We start from the raw sequence: 10,128 nt of genomic DNA on the forward strand, positions 1-10,128 counted from the left end.
CGTCCGGGTTCCAGAGTGGGCGGACCCCAGTACCTAACTTGTGAACTACCAGGTAAGCCACATGCTCAGAACCGAGGTGGTCTGTCAGCCCAGACTGTGAGTGAACGACCAGGAACCTCCCTCCACCTGTCAAGGCTGCCACCTGTCTGGGCTGTGTGCCATAAAGCAGGTCAGAGGAAAGAAGCCACGCCATGGTCCTGCCTTCTAGGAAGCTGCATTTGCGTTTAACTCACGAGACACACGAACATGCAAGGCTGAGGGGGTACTATAAGGCCACGGGGCCATTCTGAGCTCGAGCCTGAACACTTCTGTGAAGTCACTGCCCGTGGTTAAGTAATACCTCGCATCCTTATTTCCCTTTTCTTTATGGCCTGTGTCACCCGGTAGGCACAACCTGTTCTTAGAGCCCCATCACACACACACACACACACACACACACACACTCACACACACTCTCTAGCACAGAGCTCTGTACAGGTGTTAGCTGCTGCTGAGGACTTCCCCAGCTACAACTGTGAGACAGAATATAAACGCAGTCGGAGTTTGTGTAGGGAGCAGTCGCGGTGGGCTGGAGTAGTAGGAGGAGGGACGCTTCCATGGAGATGGAGGGCAAGTGACTGTAAAATACTATGATTTGTGTTCTGTTCTTTTTTTCTTTTCTTTTCTTTTCTGTTCTGTTCTTTTCTTTTCTTTTTTTCTTTTCTTTTCTTTTCTTTTCTTTTCTTTTCTTTTCTTTCCCAAAAGTAGTTGTTTAAGGACCAGTGTGGTGGTTAAGGCAGCTGGATCTCACATGGCCGATTGCATGGTTCAAGTCCCAGACCTGAAGACTTGGAAAACATCTTAAGCACGTGTGCATTCATGTCCCAAATTCCAAGAAGAGAATGGAGGAGAAGGAAATGCAGTGTAGCCCCCTCCACCGCCGGGATGCTTTCTCACTTTCTCTCTTTCTCTCCAGTGAGCACACACACACACACACACACACACACACACACAGCCTTTAGCAAATTTTTTTAAGTAGTAATTAAAGCTTATGTTAAAAAATTTTTGAGTACACATATTCATTATAGAAAATGCATGAAGTAAAGATAAATACAAAGAGGAAAATTAAAATCACAGGTTTTCGACTCGCAGACATGAGTGAGAACTCAGAATATGTCATATAAATGTAACAAGTGCTGAAGGAAAAAGGCCAGTCAGAGAATACAGCATGGAGGGCTTAGAATAGAAGACGCACGTCAGAGGACGTGACAGGCAGGCTGGGCCCAGCGGGTCCCATGTAGCAGGGGTTACCTGAGTGCAGAGAGGGGGAAGGCAGCAGACCCCACCTTCCTGTCACCAGGGACCAGCCTTGTGGAAGATCATCTCTCCACAGATGGTGGGGCGGGGGTTGGTTCTGGGTGCCCCAAGTGCAACACCCACCATGCACCCCAGCTCCACACCAGCACATTGCTACATACAGCGAAATAGTCACATCGTGGGGTTCCTGCTCCCATGACACCCCACAGGGGTAGAACCCAGTCACCAGCGACAGCGATGGGGAGCCGTGGTAAACACAGACGAGCACCAGTCCATGGCCGGGGTTGGGGACTGTGGTAAAAGATATATATTTTTCAGGCCAGCAGGCATAGCGGTTATGTCGCTGAACTCCCACATGGCCAACTGTAGTTCGAGTCCCAGCTCTAATGGCTTGAGACTCATGCCGAGTGCATGTACGTGTGTGCCCAAGATTCTGGGAGGAGAATGGAGGAGAAGGGATTGCAGCGTGGTCATTCTGCCCTGGGGAGTGGTCTCACTGTCTCTGTCTCTGTCTCTGCCTCTCTCTGGTGAGCACACACCTTAAGGCAAAAACCTCTAAAAAAAAGAATATATATTTTTCAAAGTAATTTAGGATTCTCATTCAGTGTAAGAGGAACGTCTGTTAAAGATTCTGCTTATCTGACTAATCAATGAGACACCGGTAAGATGTTACGCCTGGCTCAAAGGAGAATCGGAAGCACACTGCGCACTCGCACAGGCCCCTCAGGAGCGCAGAGTGCCCGTCCCAGGCCAGGCAGACGGGGAGTAGCCGGCCCTCAGCCAGACAGAATGTACTGGCACGTGGAACATCATCACTTGGGTCACCTCAGGTATCTTCGGCATGCACAGCTGGAACGTCACTCCGAGGAAGTGAAAGGGGATAGGTAAGCGAGGCATGACACCCCGAAGATGTTCTCCCCCATTCAAAGCTTTTCGTAGATTTTCCTGACATGCACAAATGTTCGGGGAAGGAAAGAGCTGAACGGAACTGAGAGAGGGTTGTTGCTGGGCGTAGAGAGCCGGGGGATTGGTGAGAAGTCACCTCCCGGGGTGGCCATGCTGCAGTCCCTTCTCCATGCTCCTCCTGGGATTTAGGGCATGCAGGCACACACGCCCTGTATGATTTTCAAGCCACTGGGTCCAGGACTCGAACTGTAGTCAGCCGTGTGGGAGTCCAGCACCTTAAACACCACGCCACCTGTTGGGCCTTGTCTTCTTTTTCAAGATTTAAAAAAAAATGAAATTGTTTTAGAGATTTTTGCCTTAAGGTGCATGTGCTTGCCAGGGAGAGATAGAGAGAGGACAGAGACAGTGAGAGAGGGAAAGTGAGACATCTCTCCCTGGGGGAATGGCCATGCCGCAATCCCTTGTCCTCTATGCACTTCCTGGGATCTTGGGCACACACGCACGCACACCCAGTGTGATTTTGAAGCTACTGGGTTTGGAACCCAAACCGCGGTCCACCATGTGGAAGTCCAGCGAGCTAACTGCTAAGCCGTCTGATAGTCCAAAGAATGTATTTTTAAGAGCAGTTTTAGGTGCACAGCAAAACTGAGTGGGAGGTAAAGAGATTCCCACACATCCTTTGCTCCCCCCATGTCAGCACGCCCACTTGACACAATCCTGACTACCCAAAATGCATGGTTTCCTTCTGGGTCCCCTCCTGGTGGGTACATTCTGAGGGTTTGGACAAGCGTACACAGACGTCCGCAGCATTTCCACTGCCTTCAAAGTCCTCCGTGCCCCGCCTGCGCATCCCCCACCACCCCCGCCGTGGCGTTCCTGAGTAATGCGGGGTGTCACTCCCCACGTCATCAGGATGCGTTTGACACACGGTTGCTGATGGCTATTCTCACTGTTCTTGCAGGAGACCCACCCAAAGTACCAGCGAACCTCCAGGTCCGTCCACTGAAGTCCTTCCGCTTGAGATTCGTGTACACGAGTCTTTGTTGTCACAGAGCTCTGACGGTTTCCTTTGGACAGATTTCTACAGGTGGAATGTCCAGATCAAAGCTTACGATAAAGTGTTGATGGGGCCGGCAGGTGGTGTGGTTCCGGCGCTGGACTCCCACATGGATGACCAAGGTTCAGATTCTAGACCTGGAAGCTTGCTTTCTCACTCTCCTCTCTCTCTCTCCCTCTCTCTCTCTCTCTCTCTCTCTCTCTCTCTCATCAAATTAAAAAGTAATAATAAATTAAATGAAACAAATAATTATTTTAAAAATAAGAGTGTTGATGAACCAAATTGCTTTCAAACTAAGTGTTTTAGGGAAGCAGAGCTCTGAGATGAGCCAGAAGGCCTGTAACAGTGGGCATGTGAGCTAGACACACCAGCACTGGGAGGGGGCCTGGGTTGGCAAAGGCCGGAGCAAGAGGTGCTGGGGTGGCCGCTGGAGTCGGGGTACGGAGGGAAACAGTGGGAGAAGAGGGTCCCAGAGCGCCGGGCTTGCATTTTCCTTAGCGACCCTCAGAAATGATGCATGTGGACAGGAACTAATCTGAGGGAAGAGGACACTTTGATTTCTGGCCCTGCAGGGTGTGGGCTAACCAGGAGCATAGGCATTCGGTCTGGGCTGGAGAGGTACACTGGGAGGTCTCAGCAGAGATCTGCCAGTTCAAATCGTGGGAGAGGGACTCTAAGCGACAAAAGAGCCAAGTGTGACCACAGAGACTGGCAGAAGACCCAGGCCCAGGGCCACACTGGGAGGGCACAGGAAGCCGGTGAGTGAGAGAGAAAAGGTAGGCAAAGGGTCGGGGGCTGGGTGATCAACACCGCGAAGTCTGATGCTAAGGGTGAAGACAGGACAAAGCCACCGTGTTGGGCCGGCAAAGTCGGCAGAGTCGTGCTGACCTCCGTGAGAGCAGTTCAATAGAATTGTGGGGGTGGAAGTCAGTGGTTACGGGAGCAGGAGACAGAGGCACTGAGCGTCGGCCACAGCGTGGGGGATTTTGGCAGCGAAAAGGAGCGCAAAGTCCGGAAACAGCTCGAGAGCAGAGTGGAGCGTTGTTCCTGGATGTGGGTCTTGTTCACGGTCCAACCCTGCACCTCCTGCCCCCTTTCCACATCCCCTGCCACAGTTTCCTCGGCTTGTTTTGCAATCCCAAGTACTTTCTCAGCCTGGGAGGATATTATGTGGCTTCATGCGACAAGCACGTAACACAGGGCCTACACAGTGGAGGTGTGGTGTCTGCCAGTGTTGTTTTCACACGTTCAGGGTCCTTAGGAAGAAAATGCGCAAATGCAGAGGACAATGGGGTAGGCAGAGTGAAAGTGGGAATGGGGGGGGTGTGCTGTCTTCAGCAGGGAGTAATTAAAAGCCCACGGCCATTCCACCTCCTCTGGCCTTGCTCTGGCCTTCGCTCCAGACAGCTGTTGACTGGGTCCCTTTTGCGTTTGCCTGTAATTGTGAGACTCCTCGAGGCTTGCCTTCTGTGCTCTCACTGCTATGGGGTCTGAGTTTCAGGTCTGCCCTGCCCCTTGGGACTGCAGAGGAGAACAAAAGGGACTTCAGGGGCTCAGCATTTGAGAAGAGTATCTTGGAAGAGAACACACAGTGGGAAATAAGCAAACGCTGGGCCAGCCAGTGGAGTTGCCTAACAGCCCTGGCCTTTGGGAGTCCCAGCCTTGGGGAGTCGCCGTGAGTGAATCAGCCACCCATCTGCAGGGAGGGTCTGGCCAGGAGCAGGCCTGTGGGTTCCGATTGCTCAGCAAGATCTGGGAAGAGTGTGGGCTGGGACAGGGGAGGGCAGGTCTTGCCTTCCCTGTGGCGAGATGACAGCTGGTCCCACCCTGCTGGCTCCCTGGCTCCCGGGCAGATGCAGATGCAGGTCTGTTTGGTCCATAACTCTGTATCCTTCCTCCTGAGTCCTCCTCAGCCACTGGTTAGTAGGGGAAAAGTAACTAGCTATCCAACTGGTTTAAAGCTTTGAAGTCTTAAACAGTCCCTTTGGGTGGGATCCAGTCTCCGATGGATAAAAATGCTTCCTCTCATTGCTCTCCCTTCCCTGACTTCTCCCTCTAAGACACTCATTTTCCGCTGTTGGGGTGCGCAAAGGAACAGGGGTGCACGCCTCACCAGGGAGGGCCGTGGCAGTCCCTGAGGTTCCGGTGCTTCCCTGCATCTTCCTGGTCGCTTCGTGGCGGGCGCACCCTCGGGTGTGGGAGAGGCTGCCCAGCGCCTGCTCTGGCCTCTCTCGACTTGCCCAGAGCTCAGCAGATGCCTCAGTACTTCGCTGTGGCCTTGCCATGGCTCCCCACTGCTGCGAGTCCTCCAGAGGATGGTCTGTGACGCCCACAGATCCACATGCAGACCCCATTCTGCAGCCCCGGCGGCCAAGCAGCCCTCCGGTGGTGGCTCCGTCTTCCTCCCGGCGACAGCACTGGGAGTATTTCTTTTCTCCTGCCCTGCCTTTCCCGAAGCAGACAAACATTGCTTCATTTTGTAACTGGGCTAAATGTCACCCTGGGGGAAAAAAATCTACCACGAAGGCCACCCTTCTAATGAGGCATGAGCCCCGAATTTCCCAGCATTCCCCATGAGTCCGGCCAAGTGATTTGCCGTGACCAGGTGTATTGGAACCGGGCAGAGATGGCTTTTTTTTTGGCCAACCCTGAAAATTCGAGAGGCCTTTGACAATTTCAAACCCTCTAAACTCTGCACTCTACGGACATGAAGAGTTGTTGCACGTGGAAGTCGCCAGGGTGACCGGGGGAAACGTTCCAGGAGAGAAACCCCAGTCCTCAGCTTTCGACAGCGCGCACTGTGCCATGGGTCATGAGGTGACGCAGGTCCTCTGAACGGGGCGCCACTGCCAGCCACGGTGGTGACTGCGGGTGAGCCAGCCCAGCTCTGTCCCAGCCCACCAGGGAGCGGCGGGGCCGGACTACGAGAACCCAACGGTGCAGAACAGACGCGGCAGCCCTAGGGCCCAGAGCTTCCTCTGGTCCAGGAGGAAAACGCTCAAAAGTGGTCCTGGAGCCGGCACGTTGGCCTTAACAAATACCATCTGGAAATCAACCAAACTCTGGTTTTGCTTTTATGGCTTCGTACTGAAAGCCAGTTCCAGCCAGGGGACCTCGGAACTCAGAAGTCTCCAGCAGGGCACTAAGATGTAAACAGTCATTTAGCAAAACCCGCAGACAGAATGACAGGCGAAGACTGTTTTCTTCTCTGCTTATCGAAATCAAGCGTGGAGGTCAGATGTGAGCACGCTCGCGGAGACGGGATGGTCTGCGGATGCGTTTGAAGTAGCGTCTGCCAGGTCGAGACCGGCCCCAGGGAAGGGCGAGCCCCGCCTGCCAGTCTGCTCACTCCCCTCAAGGACCTAGTGTCCTCATTCTGGCCCCTGTCTGTCTGTCTACCATCTAGCCAAAGTCTATTACTGATTTCTTTCAGGAGAGGGAGAGGGAGAGAAACGGAGAGGCGGGGAGAGAGACCCCAACGCCGTCCTCACACACACGACCCGCCCGTCTCAGCCAGCCTGGCCCGTGCATGTGAACCTGACATGTGTGTACGGGGCCTGGGATGTGAGCCAGGACCTTGCTGTGAGGGGGCAGCGTCACTGCACTTCCCACCTGGCCCCGTTTAGACCCGCCGTTCCCACCCCAATCGGTATTCTGTTTCTTGCAGTCTTCCCCAGTTACCTCTCACCTTTGTATCAGGGCTTTCTGGAGAGAGAAGCTCTCGGTGAATGGGCTGGCCTGTCGAAGTCTGCAGCAGCAACACGGGGGGCTTTGGGGACAGCGGGGGCTGGGAGGTGAATCTGGAGAGCTGGTGCCCTCCCCAACCAGCGTGATGCAGACCCTCGCCTACACGTGAGCACTGCCCACTCGGAGGCTGGCTGGCGCCTGCCTTGGCTAGGCCTCTCACCTGTACCGTCCCGGCAGGTGGGTCAGGGATGTGGGAAGCCTTCCAGGCCGTGCTGAGAGGGCGGCCCCTGCCGGAGCTGGAAGGACCCTGCAGGTCTCCCTGGGAAGCGGGGCAGAAGCCAGGCGGCCATTTCCAATGAACTTCTGAGCTGGAAGACCCCAGCTTCTCCAAGAGCCCGGCCTTCTCTCCCCATCCTCGCTCTGGGAGGCGCATTGCAACTCTGCGGCTGCCCGGGTACACGTTAGGGCCTCCTGCTGGTCCACGCAGGAATGTGGGTCGTCCCGTGTCACAGAAAGTCACAGGCTCCTTAAATAGCTGGAGAGCAGACGGGACACAACGTTTCCAGAAGGAAACTCGTCTAGCGTGACTTCAGTCCCGTTTCCAACTTTTCACCATGACAACGGCCACTAGCCTTACCTGCTTCCAGAGGATGACGGTTAACAGGACTTCGGGCACAGTGAAAGTGAGCTGCTTGGGACAGAACCAGGGTTAAGGGGTGTAGGCCCCACAGTACGATGCACTCATTTCTCACCCAAGTTCTTAAGAAGAAGCTCTTGGGGCCAGCAGGTAGCATGTGGTTAAGGCTCTGGATTCCCACATGGCCAACCACAGCTTGAGTCCTGGACCCAGTGACTTGAAAATCACACCGGTGCATGTGCGTGCATGCCCAGAATCCCGAGGAGAAAGAAGAAGGGAGCGTGGCATGGTCATTCCCCTTGGGGTCGATTTCTCACTTTCCCTCCCACTGTCTCTGTGTGTCTCTCTCCAGTGAGCACACACGCCCTATGGCAAAAACCTTAAAAAAAAAGAAAAAGGAAAAGGAAAAGGGGCTCTTTTCTTTATAAACTACTATGAGCAACACACAGACTTCCCTACTTTCATTTTTATTTGTATGCAATGCACGTTTGCATATTTGGCAAACACGTTGGCATTCCTAATCTCCTGTGAGCTTGACCAGAGTCTGCTGTGGTAGGTAAGGTGGGGATTAATCTTTCCTTTCCCTGAGTGAGATATCTGAAGCTGAGGCCACCGCAGGTGGTAGTGACAGGCAGGGCTAAGTCCAGGTCTCCTGCCCCTGGCCCCTACTTCTGTGAGTCCCACTTGCCTCTCATTAAAGACCCAGAAAAGAGCTGTGGGTTGGTTAAAGCCTACCAAATCTGCCTAGACGGACATACACTTTTTTCTGTGCAGTATCTTTCTTTGGGAATCAGCCCACATTTCTATAAAACCTATTTGGTGTGGTGGTCATGAAACTCACCATGTCACTTAAGGCCTGGTCAATCAGACTATTCATGATTCTGACCACAGTGACTGGCTCAGGTAGGCACATGACCTGAGCTAGCCAATCACAGTCTTTTCTGGGCCTCCCATTAAATCTGTTGGAAGATGCTTTGGGAACTTGCAGACATGAGGTTAGTCTGTCTGGGAATAAGGGGAGCAAAGACAGAGACAGAGAGAGAGCTGATGTTATTATTTGAGCCGTTGAGTCCAACTGTGCCTGAGACTCTTCAGTGATCTGGTAAATTCCGTTTTTGCTTAAGCCAATTGAAGTTGTGTCTGCAGCACTTGCAAATTAAAGGAATTATTCCTAGTAAAACTGCCCTTTCTGTCTCCCCGAGAATTAGGAAACACCTCACCAAAACTGTCTATTTACAATGTGCTTCATTCCTTCCCACCCCCCAAAAAAATAAAAAGGCAGCTTATAAAAACAAGCAGGCTACATAGGCAAAAAGCCAAAGTCCAAGAGCAAGTTTGTTCTTTTCATTGCAATTTTACTGCAAATTGACTATTTATAACTACGTATTTATGGTTACAAAGAGATGTTAGATTTATGAATGCAACATGGAATAATTCAATCAAGCTAATTAACATATGCATCAACTCAAATACCTATCTCGTTTTATAATGAAAACATTTGAAATTTTCTCTCTTAGAAATTTGAAATCGGGACCAGCAGTTGACGTAATGGCTATGACGCTGGACTCACATGTAGTCGACCGCAATTCGCGTCCCGGACCCGGTGGCTTAAAACTCACACCAGGCGCATGTGCATGCATGCCCAAGATCCCGAGAGGAGAACGGAGGAGAAGGGATCGCAGCGTAGCCTGGGAGGTGATTTCTCGCTTTCTGTCTGTCTCTCTGTCTCTTTCTGTCTGTCTGGCAAGCGCATAAGCCCTATAGCAAAAACCTCTCCAAAAAAAAAAAAAAATTGAAATGTACCACACACTGTCATTAATTATACTCACCGTTCTGTTCAGATCTGTAAAAGATGCTATTCCTCCTGTCTCACTGAGATTTCATATCCTTTGACCATTTCCCCAACCCCCAGCCTCTGGAGCCACCATCCTGCTCTCCCTGAGTTGGATTGTTTTAGATTCCACATACAAAGGAGAACATGTGGTGTGTGTCTTTCTGTGCTTGGCTTATTTCACTTAGCATAATGGCCTCCGATTTGTTCCATGCCGTCCCAAAGGACAGAATTTCCTAATTTTTAAAGGTAGAATAATATTCCGTTGGGTATATGTATGTGCGTTTTTTAATCTGCTCATCTTTTGATGGCCACTGGGGTTGATTCCATAACTGAGCTACTGTGAATAGCGCTACAGCAAACTTCCCTTCCACAGACTGATTTCAACTCTTTTGGATAAATACCCAGAAGTGGAGTCGCTAGATCTACTGGCAATTTTATTTTTAGTTTTTTGAGGAACTTCCTCACAGTTTTCCATAATGACTGTACTAATTTACATTCTCACCAAGAGGGTCCAAGAGTTCCTTTTTCTTCACATCCTCATCAACATTTGTTATCTTTCATCTTTTAAATAATAGTCATGTTGATAGGTGTCAGATAATAGCTCATGATTTAACTTGCACTCTCCTAACGATTAGCAATGCTCAGCATGTTTTTGCATGTCCTTTGGCCCTTTGTCTTTCTTCTTTTGAGAAAGATCCACTTAGATCTCTT

Source organism: Tupaia chinensis, unplaced genomic scaffold (assembly GCF_000334495.1).
Source record: "Tupaia chinensis unplaced genomic scaffold, TupChi_1.0 Scaffold143705_1, whole genome shotgun sequence".
NCBI classification, from domain to species: domain Eukaryota; kingdom Metazoa; phylum Chordata; class Mammalia; order Scandentia; family Tupaiidae; genus Tupaia; species Tupaia belangeri.